This window comes from Bombina bombina, chromosome 1, assembly GCF_027579735.1.
Source record: "Bombina bombina isolate aBomBom1 chromosome 1, aBomBom1.pri, whole genome shotgun sequence".
Taxonomy (NCBI): domain Eukaryota; kingdom Metazoa; phylum Chordata; class Amphibia; order Anura; family Bombinatoridae; genus Bombina; species Bombina bombina.
In genome coordinates, this window is record NC_069499.1 from 1,264,134,240 (window position 1) to 1,264,150,730 (window position 16,491).

At 46.2% G+C, this 16,491-nt stretch overlaps 1 protein-coding gene across 8 annotated transcripts in view; it reads right to left on the reverse strand.

Annotated features, from left to right (window-relative positions):
* Positions 1-16,491, reverse strand: part of GSE1 (Gse1 coiled-coil protein) — a 1,047,037-nt gene that overhangs the window by 93,386 nt on the left and 937,160 nt on the right. The gene's annotated exons all lie outside the window — the stretch shown is intronic.

Here is a 16,491-nt window from a genome sequence, read left to right on the forward strand (position 1 = left end):
GGCACAGCTGCCAGCTTTTTGTGAAGTAACACCGACAAGGCAGAAATCTGTCCTTTCAGGGAACTTGCCGATAATCCTTTTTCCAATCCTTCTTGAAGGAAGGATAGAATCCTAGGAATCTTAACCTTGTCCCAAGGAAATCCTTTAGATTCACACCAACAGATATATTTTTTCCAAATTTTGTGGTAAATCTTTCTAGTTACAGGCTTTCTGGCCTGAACAAGAGTATCGATAACAGAATCTGAGAAACCTCGCTTCGATAAAATCAAGCGTTCAATCTCCAAGCAGTCAGCTGGAGTGAAACCAGATTCGGATGTTCGAACGGACCCTGAACAAGAAGGTCTCGTCTCAAAGGTAGCTTCCAAGGTGGAGCCGATGACATATTCACCAGATCTGCATACCAAGTCCTGCGTGGCCACGCAGGAGCTATCAAGATCACCGACGCCCTCTCCTGATTGATCCTGGCTACCAGCCTGGGGATGAGAGGAAACGGCGGGAACACATAAGCTAGTTTGAAGGTCCAAGGTGCTACTAGTGCATCCACTAGAGTCGCCTTGGGATCCCTGGATCTGGACCCGTAGGAGGGAACTTTGAAGTTCTGACGAGAGGCCATTAGATCCATGTCTGGAATGCCCCACAGCTGAGTGACTTGGGCAAAGATTTCCGGATGGAGTTCCCACTCCCCCGGATGCAATGTCTGACGACTCAGAAAATCCGCTTCCCAATTTTCCACTCCCGGGATGTGGATAGCAGACAGGTGGCAGGAGTGAGACTCCGCCCATAGAATAATCTTGGTCACTTCTTCCATCGCTAGGGAACTCCTTGTTCCCCCCTGATGGTTGATGTACGCAACAGTCGTCATGTTGTCTGATTGAAACCGTATGAACTTGGTCCTTGCTAGCTGAGGCCAAGCCTTGAGAGCATTGAATATCGCTCTCAGTTCCAGAATATTTATCGGTAGAAGAGATTCTTCCCGAGACCAAAGACCCTGAGCTTTCAGGGATCCCCAGACCGCGCCCCAGCCCATCAGACTGGCGTCGGTCGTGACAATGACCCACTCTGGTCTGCGGAATGTCATCCCTTGTGACAGGTTGTCCAGGGACAGCCACCAACGGAGTGAGTCTCTGGTCCTCTGATTTACTTGTATCTTTGGAGACAAGTCTGTATAGTCCCCATTCCACTGACTGAGCATGCACAGTTGTAATGGTCTTAGATGAATGCGCGCAAAAGGAACTATGTCCATTGCCGCTACCATCAACCCGATCACTTCCATGCACTGAGCTACGGAAGGAAGAGGAACGGAATGAAGTATCCGACAAGAGTCCAGGAGTTTTGTTTTTCTGGCCTCTGTTAGAAAAATCCTCATTTCTGAGGAGTCTATAATTGTTCCCAAGAAGGGAACCCTTGTTGACGGGGATAGTGAACTCTTTTCCACGTTCACTTTCCAGCCGTGAGATCTGAGAAAGGCCAGGACGATGTCCGTGTGAGCCTTTGCTCGAGTGAGGGACGACGCTTGAATCAGAATGTCGTCCAGGTAAGGTACTACTGCAATGCCCCTTGGTCTTAGCACCGCTAGAAGGGACCCTAGTACCTTTGTGAAAATCCTTGGAGCAGTGGCTAATCCGAAAGGAAGCGCCACAAACTGGTAATGTTTGTCCAGGAATGCAAACCTTAGGAACCGATGATGTTCCTTGTGGATAGGAATATGTAGATACGCATCCTTTAAATCCACCGTGGTCATGAATTGACCTTCCTGGATGGAAGGAAGGATAGTTCGAATGGTTTCCATCTTGAACGATGGGACCCTGAGAAATTTGTTTAAGATCTTGAGATCTAAGATTGGTCTGAACGTTCCCTCTTTTTTGGGAACTATGAACAGATTGGAGTAGAACCCCATCCCTTGTTCTCTTAATGGAACAGGATGAATCACTCCCATTTTTAACAGGTCTTCTACACAATGTAAGAACGCCTGTCTTTTTATGTGGTCTGAAGACAACTGAGACCTGTGGAACCTTCCCCTTGGGGGAAGTCCCTTGAATTCCAGAAGATAACCCTGGGAGACTATTTCTAGCGCCCAAGGATCCAGAACATCTCTTGCCCAAGCCTGAGCGAAGAGAGAGAGTCTGCCCCCCACCAGATCCGGTCCCGGATCGGGGGCCAATATTTCATGCTGTCTTGGTAGCAGTGGCAGGTTTCTTGGCCTGCTTTCCCTTGTTCCAGCCTTGCATTGGTCTCCAAGCTGGCTTGGCTTGAGAAGTATTACCCTCTTGCTTAGAGGACGTAGCACTTTGGGCTGGTCCGTTTTTACGAAAGGGACGAAAATTAGGTCTATTTTTTGCCTTGAAAGGCCGATCCTGAGGAAGGGCGTGGCCCTTACCCCCAGTGATATCAGAGATAATCTCTTTCAAGTCAGGGCCAAACAGCGTTTTCCCCTTGAAAGGAATGTTTAGTAGCTTGTTCTTGGAAGACGCATCAGCCGACCAAGATTTCAACCAAAGCGCTCTACGCGCCACAATAGCAAACCCAGAATTCTTAGCCGCTAACCTAGCCAATTGCAAAGTGGCGTCTAGAGTGAAAGAATTAGCCAATTTGAGAGCATTGATTCTGTCCATAATCTCCTCATAAGGAGGAGAATCACTATCGAGCACCTTTATCAGTTCGTCAAACCAGAAATATGCGGCTGTAGTGACAGGGACAATGCATGAAATGGGTTGTAGAAGGTAACCCTGCTGAACAAACATCTTTTTAAGCAAACCTTCTAATTTTTTATCCATAGGATCTTTGAAAGCACAACTATCCTCTATGGGTATAGTGGTGCGTTTGTTTAAAGTAGAAACCGCTCCCTCGACCTTGGGGACTGACTGCCATAAGTCCTTTCTGGGGTCGACCATAGGAAACAATTTTTTAAATATGGGGGGAGGGACGAAAGGAATACCGGGCCTTTCCCATTCTTTATTAACAATGTCCGCCACCCGCTTGGGTATAGGAAAAGCTTCTGGGAGCCCCGGCACCTCTAGGAACTTGTCCATTTTACATAGTTTCTCTGGGATGACCAACTTTTCACAATCATCCAGAGTGGATAATACCTCCTTAAGCAAAATGCGGAGATGTTCCAACTTAAATTTAAATGTAATCACATCAGATTCAGCCTGATGAGAAATGTTCCCTGAATCAGTAATTTCTCCCTCAGACAAAACCTCCCTGGCCCCCTCAGATTGGGTTAGGGGCCCTTCAGAGATATTAATATCAGCGTCGTCATGCTCTTCAGTAACTAAAACAGAGCAGCCACGCTTACGCTGACAAGGGTTCATTTTGGCTAAAATGTTTTTGACAGAATTATCCATTACAGCCGTTAATTGTTGCATAGTAAGGAGTATTGGCGCGCTAGATGTACTAGGGGCCTCCTGAGTGGGCAAGACTCGTGTAGACGAAGGAGGGAATGATGCAGTACCATGCTTACTCCCCTCACTTGAGGAATCATCTTGGGCATCATTGTCATTATCACATAAATCACATTTATTTAAATGAATAGGAATTCTGGCTTCCCCACATTCAGAACACAGTCTATCTGGTAGTTCAGACATGTTAAACTGGCATAAACTTGATAAGAAAGTACAAAAACGTTTTAAAATAAAACCGTTACTGTCACTTTAAATTTTAAACTGAACACACTTTATTACTGCAATTGCGAAAAAACATGAAGGAATTGTTCAAAATTCACCAAATTTTCACCACAGTGTCTTAAAGCCTTAAAAATATTGCACACCAAATTTGGAAGCTTTAACCCTTAAAATAACGGAACCGGAGCCGTTTTAAGCTTTAACCCCTTTACAGTCCCTGGTATCTGCTTTGCTGAGACCCAACCAAACCCAAAGGGGAATACGATACCAATGACGCCTTCAGAAAGTCTTTTCTAAGTATCAGAGCTCCTCTCACATGCGACTGCATGCCATGCCTCTCAAAAACAAGTGCGCCACACCGGCGCGAAAATGAGACTCTGCTTATGCTTTGGGAAAGCCCCTAAGAAATAAGGTGTCTAATACAGTGCCTGCCGATATTATTATATCAAAATACCCAGATAAAATGATTCCTCAAGGCTAAATATGTGTTAATAATGAATCGATTTAGCCCAGAAAAGTCTACAGTCTAAATAAGCCCTTGTGAAGCCCTTATTTACGATCGTAATAAACATGGCTTACCGGATCCCATAGGGAAAATGACAGCTTCCAGCATTACATCGTCTTGTTAGAATGTGTCATACCTCAAGCAGCAAGAGACTGCACACTGTTCCCCCAACTGAAGTTAATTGCTCTCAACAGTCCTGGGTGGAACAGCCATGGATTTTAGTTACGGTTGCTAAAATCATTTTCCTCATACAAACAGAAATCTTCATCTCTTTTCTGTTTCTGAGTAAATAGTACATACCAGCACTATTTCAAAATAACAAACTCTTGATTGAATAATAGAAAACTACAGTTAAACACTAAAAAACTCTAAGCCATCTCCGTGGAGATGTTGCCTGTACAACGGCAAAGAGAATGACTGGGGTAGGCGGAGCCTAGGAGGGATCATGTGACCAGCTTTGCTGGGCTCTTTGCCATTTCCTGTTGGGGAAGAGAATATCCCACAAGTAAGGATGACGCCGTGGACCGGACACACCTATGTTGGAGAAATTAATTTACCTTGTATCTAAGCCTCTGCAGACTGCCCCCTTATTTAAGTTATTTTGACAGACTTGCATTTTAGCCAATTAGTGCAGACTCATAAATAACTCTACGGGAGTGAGCACAATAGTATCTATATGGCGCACATGAATTAGTGCTGTCTAGCTGTGAAAAACGGTCAAAATGCGCTGAGATAAGAGGCGGCTTTCAAGGGCTTAAAAATTAGCATATGAGCCTACCTAGTTTAACTTTCAACAAAGAATACCAAAAGAACAAAGCAAATTTGATAAAATTAATTTGGAAAGTTGTTTAAAATTGCATGCCCTATCTGAATTATGACTAGACTGTCCCTTTAAGTATGTCCTATACTTAACAGTCTAACTCTAGACAGACCCAGTAACATTACACTTAGCACACAAGCTTACCACACATTAACACAAGCTTACAAGCTAACCCCACATTAACACAAGCAGACAAGCTAACCCCACATTAACACAAGCAGACAAGCTAACCACACATTAACACAAGCTTACCACACAACACAAGCTAACCACACATTAACACAAGCACACAAGCTTACCACACATTAAAACAACCACACAAGCTTACCACACATTAACACAAGCACACAAGCTAACTACACATTAACACAAGCACACAAGCTAACCACACATTAACACAAGCACACAAGCTTACCACACTAACACAAGCACACAAGCTAACCACACATTAACACAAGCATACAAGCTAGCTACACATTAACACAAGCACACAAGCTTACCACACATTAACATAAGCTTACCATACATTAACACAAGCTTACCACACATTAACACAAGCACACAAGCTTGCCACACAACATAACCTAACCACACATTAACACAAGCACACAAACTAACCACACATTAAAACAAGCTAACCACACATTAACACAAGCACACAAGCTAACCACACATTAACACAAGCACACAAGCTTACCACACAACACAAGCTAACCACACATTAACACAAGCACACAAGCTTGCCACACAACATAACCTAACCACACATTAACACAAGCACACAAACTAACCACACATTAAAACAAGCTAACCACACATTAACACAAGCTTACCTCACATTAACACAAGCACACAAGCTAACCACACATTAACACAAGCACACAAGCTTACCACACATTAACACAAGCACACAAGCTTACCACACATTAACACAAGCACACAAGCTTACCACACATTAACACAAGCACACAAGCTTACCACACATTAACACAAGCACACAAGCTTACCACACATTAACACAAGCACACAAGCTAACCACACATTAACCACACATTAACACAAGCTTACCTCACATTAACACAAACACACAAGCTAACCACACATAAAAACAAGCTAACCACACATTAACACAAGCTTACCTCACATTAACACAAGCACACAAGCTAACTACACATTAACACAAACACACAAACTAACCACACATTAAAACAAGCTAACCACACATTAACACAAGCTTACCTCACATTAACACAAGCTTACCTCACATTAACACAAGCACACAAGCTAACTACACATTAACACAAGCACACATGCTTACCACACATTAACACAAGCTAACCACACAGTAACACAAGCTTACCACACATTAATACAAGCACACAAGCTTACCACACATTAAAACAAGCACACACGCTTACCACACATTAACACAATCTAACCATACATTAACACAAGCACACAAGCTAACCACACATTAAAACAAGCTAACCACACATTAACACAAGCTTACCTCAAATTAACACAAGCTAACCACACATTAACACAAGCTAACCACACATTAACACAAGCTAACCACACATTACACCAAGTGTACAGGTTTTCCAACATTAAATGGATATAAAGCTCAAACATTTTCTTTTGTGATTCAGATTGAACATACAATATATTAAAAAAAAGTTTCCAATTTATTTCTATGATCAAATTTGCTTAATTCCCATAGTCTTTGTTGAAGCGATAACTAGATAGGCATCTCCAGAACTACATGGCAGGAAATAGTGCTGCCATCTAGTGCTCTTGCAAATGAATAACATTCTAGTAAAACTGCTGCCATATAGTAATTCAGAAATGGGCCGGCTCCTGTTCTTACTTAACTGCTTTTCAACAAAAGATACCAAGAGAGTGAAGTTGTCTAAACCTGCATGCTCTATCTGAATCACAGATTTAAGGGTTTCCTATCCCTTTAAAGCAAGAATACAAGTTTACCCCACATTACACCCAGCACACCAGCTCACCCTACATTTCACCCAGCACACCAGCTCACCCCACATTACAACCAGCACACCCCACATTACAACCAGCACACCAGCTCACCCCACATTACAACAAGCACACCAGCTCACCCCACATTACAACAAGCACACCAGCTCACCCCACATTACAACCAGCACACCAGCTCACCCCACATTACAACCAGCACACCAGCTCACCCTACATTTCACCCAGCACACCAGCTCACCCCACATTACAACCAGCACACCCCACATTACAACCAGCACACCAGCTCACCCCACATTACAACCAGCACACCAGCTCACCCCACATTACAACCAGCACACCAGCTCACCCCACATTACAACAAGCACACCAGCTCACCCCACATTACAACCAGCACACCAGCTCACCCCACATTACAACCAGCACACCAGCTCACCCCACATTACAACCAGCACACCAGCTCACCCCACATTACAACCAGCACACCAGCTCACCCCACATTACAACCAGCACACCAGCTCACCCCACATTACAACCAGCACACAAGCTCCCAACACATTACAACAAGCTCACCCTACATTACAACCAGCACACCAGCTTACCCTACATTACAACCAGCTCACCTTACATTACAACCAGCACACCAACTCACCCTACATTACAACCAGCACACAAGCTCCCAACACATTACACCAAGCACACCAGCTCACCACACATTACAACCAGCATACCAGCTCACCCCACATTACAACCAGCACACCAGCTCACCCCACATTACAACCAGCACACCAGCTCACCCCACATTACAACCAGCACACAAGCTCCCAACACATTACAACAAGCTCACCCTACATTACAACCAGCACACCAGCTTACCCTACATTACAACCAGCTCACCTTACATTACAACCAGCACACCAACTCACCCTACATTACAACCAGCACACAAGCTCCCAACACATTACACCAAGCACACCAGCTCACCACACATTACAACCAGCATACCAGCTCGCCCTACATTACAACCAGAACACCAGCTCATCCCACATTACAACCAGCACACCAGCTCACCCCACATTACAACAAGCACACCAGCTCACCCCACATTACAACCAGCACACCAGCTCACCCCACATTACAACCAGCACACCAGCTCACCCCACATTACAACCAGCACACCAGCTCACCCCACATTACAACCAGCACACCAGCTCACCCCACATTACAACCAGCACACCAGCTTGCCCCACATTACAACCAGCACACCAGCTCGCCCCACATTACAACCAGCACACCAGCTCGCCCCACATTACAACCAGCACACCAACTCGCCCTACATTACAACCAGCACACCAGCTCACCCTACATTACAATCAGCACACCAACTCACCCTACATTACAACCAGCACACCAGCACGCCCTACATTACAACAAGCACACCCTACAGTACAACCAGCACACCAGCTCGCCCCACATTACAACCAGCACACCAGCTCGCCCCACATTACAACCAGCACACCAACTCACCCTACATTACAACCAGCACACAAGCTCCCAACACATTACAAAAAGCACACCCTACATTACAACCAGCACACCAGCTCACCCCACATTACAACCAGCACACCAGCTCGCCCCACATTACAACCAGCACACCAGCTCGCCCCACATTACAACCAGCACACCAGCTCGCCCCACATTACAACCAGCACACCCTACATTACAACCAGCACACCAGCTCACCCCACATTACAACCAGCAAACCAGCTCACCCCACATTACAACCAGCACACCAGCTCGCCACACATTACAACCAGCACACCAGCTCACCACACATTACAACCAGCTCACCCTACATTACAACCAGCATACCAGCTCGCCCCACATTACAACCAGCACACCCTACATTACAACCAGCACACCAGCTCACCCCACATTACAACCAGCACACCAGCTCACCCCACATTACAACCAGCACACCAGCTCACCCCACATTACAACCAGCACACCAGCTCACCACACATTACAACCAGCACACCAGCTCACCACACATTACAACCAGCTCACCTTACATTACAACCAGCACACCAACTCACCCTACATTACAACCAGCACACAAGCTCCCAACACATTACACCAAGCACACCAGCTCACCACACATTACAACCAGCATACCAGCTCACCCTACATTACAACCAGCACACCAGCTCGCCCTACATTACAAACAGCACACCAGCTTACCACACATTACAACCAGCACACCCTACATTACAACCAGCACACCAGCTCACCACACATTACAACCAGCACACCACACATTACAACCAGCACACCAGCTCACCACACATTACAACAAGCACACCAGCTAGCCCTACATTACAACCAGCACACCAGCTCACCCTACATTACAACCAGCACACCAGCTCACCCTACATTACAACCAGCACACCAGCTAACCACACATTACAACCAGCACACCAGCTCACCACACATTACAACCAGCACACCAGCTCACCCTACATTACAACCAGCACACCAGCTCACCATCCCACATTACAACCAGCACACCAGCTCACCACCCCACATTACAACCAGCACACAGCTCACCACACATTACAACCAGCACACCAGCTCTCCCCACATTACAACCAGCACACCCTACATTACAACCAGCACACCAGCTCACTCCACATTACAACCAGCACACCAGCTCTCCCCACATTACAACCAGCACACCAACTCGCCCTACATTACAACCAGCACACCAGCTCACCCTACATTACAACCAGCACACCAACTTGCCCTACATTACAACCAGCACACCAGCACGCCCTACATTACAACAAGCACACCCTACATTACAACCAGCACACCAGCTCACCCGACATTACAACCAGCACACCAGCTCGCCCCACATTACAATCAGCTCGCCCCACATTACAACCAGCACACCAGCTCGCCCCACATTACAACCAGCACACCAGCTCGCCCCACATTACAACCAGCACACCAACTCACCCTACATTACAACCAGCACACAATCTCCCAACACATTACAACAAGCTCACCCTACATTACAACCAGCACACCAGCTTACCCTACATTACAACCAGCTCACCTTACATTACAACCAGCACACCAACTCGCCCTACATTACAACCAGCACACAAGCTCCCAACACATTACACCAAGCACACCAGCTCACCACACATTACAACCAGCATACCAGCTCGCCCTACATTACAACCAGCACACCAGCTCGCCCTACATTACAACCAGCACACCAGCTCGCCCTACATTACAACCAGCACACCAGCTTACCACACATTACAACAAGCACACCCTACATTACAACCAGCACACCAGCTCACCACACATTACAACCAGCACACCAGCTCACCACACATTACAACCAGCACACCAGCTCACCACACATTACAACAAGCACACCAGCTAGCCCTAGATTACAACCAGCACACCACCTCACCCTACATTACAACCAGCACACCAGCTCACCACACATTACAACAAGCACACCAGCTCACCACACATTACAACAAGCACACCAGCTAGCCCTAGATTACAACCAGCACACCAGCTCACCCTACATTACAACCAGCACACCAGCTCACCACCCCACATTACAACCAGCACACCAGCTCACCACCCCACATTACAACCAGCACACCAGCTCACCACACATTACAACCAGCACACCAACTCGCCCTACATTACAACCAGCACACCAGCTCACCCTACATTACAACCAGCACACCAACTCACCCTACATTACAACCAGCACGCCCTACATTACAACAAGCACACCCTACATTACAACCAGCACACCAGCTCGCCTGACATTACAACCAGCACACCAGCTCGCCCCACATTACAACCAGCTCGCCCCACATTACAGCCAGCACACCAGCTCGCCCCACATTACAACCAGCTCGTCCCACATTACAACCAGCACACCAACTCACCCTACATTACAACCAGCACACAAGCTCCCAACACATTACAACAAGCACACCCTACATTACAACCAGCACACCAGTTCGCCCCACATTACAACCAGCACAACAGCTCGCCCCACATTACAACCAGCACACCAGCTCGCCCCACATTACAACCAGCAAACCAGCTCGCCCCACATTACAACCAGCACACCAGCTCGCCCCACATTACAACCAGCACACCAGCTCGCCCCACATTACAACCAGCACACCAGCTCACCCCACATTACAACCAGCACACCAGCTCACCCCACATTACAACCAGCACACCAGCTCACCAGCTTACCACACATTACAACCAGCACACCAGCTCACCCTACATTACAACCAGCTCACCCTACATTACAACCAGCACACCAGCTTACCACACATTACAACCAGCTCACCTTACATTACAACCAGCACACCAACTCGCCCTACATTACAACCAGCACACCAGCTCACCCTACATTACAACCAGCACACCAACTCGCCCTACATTACAACCAGCACACCCTACATTACAACCAGCACACCAGCTCACCCTACATTACAACCAGCACACAAGCTCCCAACACATTACACCAAGCACACCAGCTCACCACACATTACAACCAGCGCGCCCTACATTACACATTACCACACATTATAACCAGCACACCAGCTCGCCCTACATTACAACCAGCACACCAGCTCACCACACATTACAACCAGCACACCCTACATTACAGCCAGCACACCAGCTCACCACACATTACAACCAGCACACCAGCTCACCACACATTACAACAAGCACACCAGCTAGCCCTACATTACAACCAGCACACCAGCTAGCCCTACATTACAACCAGCACACCAGCTAGCCCTACATTACAACCAGCACACCAGCTAGCCCTACATTACAATCAGCACACCAGCTAGCCCTACATTACAACCAGCACACCAGCTCACCCTACATTACAACCAGCACACCCCACATTACAACCAGTACACCACACATTACAACCAGAACACCAGCTCACCCTACATTACAACCAGCACACAAGCTCCCAACACATTACACCAAGCACACCAGCTCACCACACATTACAACCAGCACACCAGCGCGCCCTACATTACAACCAGGACACCAGCTCGCCCTACATTACAACCAGCACACCAGCTCACCACACATTACAACCAGCACACCCTACATTACAGCCAGCACACCAGCTCACCACACATTACAACCAGCACACCAGCTCACCACACATTACAACAAGCACACCAGCTAGCCCTACATTACAACCAGCACACCCTACATTACAACCAGCACACCAGCTCACCCTACATTACAACCAGCACACCCCACATTACAACCAGTACACCAGCTCACCACACATTACAACCAGCACACCAGCTCACCCTACATTACAACCAGAACACCAGCTCGCCCTACATTATAAGCAGCACATCAACTCACCCTACATTACAACCAGTACATAGGCTCCCAACACATTACACCAAGCACACCAGCTCACCACACATTACAGCCAGCACACCAGCTCGCCCTACATTACAACCAGCACACCAGCTCCCCTACATTACAACCAGCACACCAGCTCACCACACATTACAACCAGCACACCAGCTCACCACACATTACAACAAGCACAGCAGCTCGCCCTACATTACAACCAGCACACCAGCTCACCACACATTACAACCAGCACACCAGCTCGCCCTACATTACAACCAGCACACCAGCTCGCCCTACATTACAACCAGCACACCAGCTCGCCCTACATTACAACAAGCACACCAGCTCGCCCTACATTACAACCAGCACACCAGCTCATCCTACATTACAACCAGCACACCAGCTCACCCTACATTACAACTAGCACACCAGCTCACCCTACATTACAACCAGCACACCAGCTCGCCCTACATTACAACCAGCACACCAGCTCGCCCTACATTACAACCAGCACACCAGCTCGCCCCACATTACAACCAGCACACCAGCTCGCCCCACATTACAACCAGCATACCAGCTCACCCTACATTACAACCAGCACACCAGCTAGCCCTAAATTACAACCAGCACACCAGCTCGCCCTACATTACAACCAGCACACCAGCTCACCCCACATTTTAACCAGCACACCAGCTCGCCCTACATTACCACAGACACTTACATACCGCACATTACAGCACATATACATGCACACCACACATTACCACAGGCACTTACATACCACACATTACAACACATATACATGCACACCAAACATTACCACAGGCACTTACATACCGCTCATTTCAGCACATATACATGCACACCACACATTACCACAGGCACTTACATACCGCACATTACAGCACATATACATGCACACCACACATTACCACAGGCACTTACATACCGCACATTACAGCACATATACATGCTCACCACACATTACAATAGACACTTACACCTAAACATAAACATTTTCAAGACCGAACTACTTCTAATCCCCCCCTCTAACTCTACTCCAGTTTCTATTTTTTCCATCACTGTTGGCGGCACCACTATCTCCCCATCAGCCCAAGTCTGCTGCCTTGGAGTCACACTTGACTCAAATCTGTCCTTCCTTCCCCACATCCAATTGCTCTCTTCATCCTGCCGCAACCGCCTACGCAATATCTCCAAAATGTGTCAGTTTCTGCGTGCTGAAACTACTAAACAGCTAATCCACTCTCTAGTAATTTCCCGACTTGACTACTGTAATAACCTACTAACTAGCCTTTCTCTCTCCCGCCTCTCTCCCCTTCAATCCATCCTAAATGCATCTGCTAGGCTAATCCAACTCTCTCAATACTCTGTTTCTGCTGCACCTCTCTGAGTCCCTTCACTGGCCCATTCACAGCAGAGTTAAATTCAAAACTTGCACCCTGACCTACAAAGCCCTCACCAATGCTGCCCCACGCTACCTGTCCTCACTCATCAACAAATATACTACAGCCCACCCCCTAAGATCCAACAATGACCTGCTCCTTGCGTCCTCTACCATCACCTCCTCCCATGCTAGACTACAGGACTTATCTTGTGCGGCACCAACCCTCTGGAACGCACTTCCTCGAGCTGTCAGACTTTCCCCTAACCTGCCCTACTTTAAACGTTCCCAAAATACCTTTTTGTTCAGGGAAGCTTATCACCCAACTCAGTAACAAATTAATTTCACTTAACCAACAGTTGCCCTCATCTAACGCCTCACTAACATCATTCTCACATTTGCAGTCCCCACCTCCTGTTTCCCATCCTCCTACCCATCTAGATTGTAAGTTCCCATGGGAATAGGGCCTTCAATTCCCCCCTGTATTTGTCTGTAAAAATTTTGTCTTTTATTGTATTGTTTCTCCATTGTACTTATCCTTGTACCCATGGGCAGCGCTGCGTAAATATTAAATATAAATAAAGAATAATACTGCACATTACAGCGCACATATGCATACTACACATTATCACAGGCACTTACATACTGCACATTACAGCACACATATGCATACTACACATTATCACAGGCACTTACATACTGCACATTACAGCACACATATATGCCCACCACACATTACCACAGGCACTTACATACTGCACTTTACAGCACACATATATGCCCACCACACATTACCACAGGCACTTACATACTGCACCTTACAGCACACATACATGCACACCACACATTACCACAGGCACTTACATACTGCACCTTACAGCACACATACATGCACACCACACATTACCACAGGCACTTACATACTGCACCTTACAGCATACATACATGCACACCACACATCCCCACAGGCTTACATACTGCACATATACATGCACACCAAACATTACCACAGGCACTTACATACTGCACCTTACAGCATACATACATGCACACCAAACATTACCACAGGCACTTACATACTGCACCTTACAGCATACATACATGCACACCACACATCCCCACAGGCTTACATACTGCACATATACATGCACACCAAACATTACCACAGGCACTTACATACTGCACCTTACAGCATACATACATGCACACCACACATTACCACAGGCACTTACATACTGCACCTTACAGCACACATATATGCACACCAAACATTACCACAGGCACTTACATACTGCACCTTACAGCATACATACATGCACACCACACATCCCCACAGGCTTACATACTGCACATATACATGCACACCACACATTACCACAGGCACTTACATACTGCACCTTACAGCACACATATATGCACACCAAACATTACCACAGGCACTTACATACTGCACCTTACAGCATACATACATGCACACCACACATCCCCACAGGCTTACATACTGCACATATACATGCACACCAAACATTACCACAGGCACTTACATACTGCACCTTACAGCATACATACATGCACACCACACATTACCACAGGCACTTACATACTGCACCTTACAGCACACATATATGCACACCACACATTACCACAGGCACTTACATACTGCACCTTACAGAACACCAAACATTACCACAGGCACTTACATACTGCACCTTACAGCACACATACATGCACACTAAACATTACCACAGGCACTTACATACTGCACCTTACAGCATACATACATGCACACCACACATTCCCACAGGCTTACATACTGCACATATACATGCACACCATGCTTGTGGTTCACTGTAGTATGCAAGTAAGAAGGTGGCACAAAGTGTTAAACAGTGAGAGGAACAGACGTATTGTGATAGAGACACACAGACCTTCACATAGTGTACTAAAATGCTTATGGTCACATTGTCAGCCTATGTGCGTGTGCTCGTGCGTGAGAGCGAGAGGTGGCAGATATGTTAGTTAATAGTAGGAGAGAACATGGTCGGGGCAAGCAGATGCACGATGATAAAAGGAATTAAATGGGTGGGCCTAAATTATCCAGATAACAGAAGACAGGCTCAGTATACAATGGCAGCAAAATAATGAAAGAGTAAAAGTGCAATTAGAGATAAGAGGAAAATAAGATGTAATGAGAATAAAATGTATTAAAGTCATGATATGGAAGCAGGGGGAAAGATAATCAAGTGATAATGACGTATGCTGAAAACCATATGTATAAACGGCCAGTATCCACCACTGATGGGTTCATGATTTTAAAGAAATATTAAACATACTTTAAGGGGATATAAAACCGCAATTTTTTCTTTCATGGTTCAGATAGAACATGCTGTTTTTAACATTTTTCCAGTTTACTTGAATTATCTAATTTGCTTTGTTCTCTTGCTATCCTTTGTTGACAAGAATACATAGGTAGCCTCAAGAGCAGCTAGCTGCTGATTACAGTATATACATGCTAGACATAATAATACCTTCAAAGCAAAGATCAGCCTTAGAATAATATGTAGACTTATTTTTTGCCATAGTGATCAAACTAGTTTTCTATGTATCTCTGTGCAAACAAAGCTGTGTGGAAACCTTTTTAGATTACCCTATAATCTACATGTGTTTGACAGTATCTTTTTCCCATTTTATACCT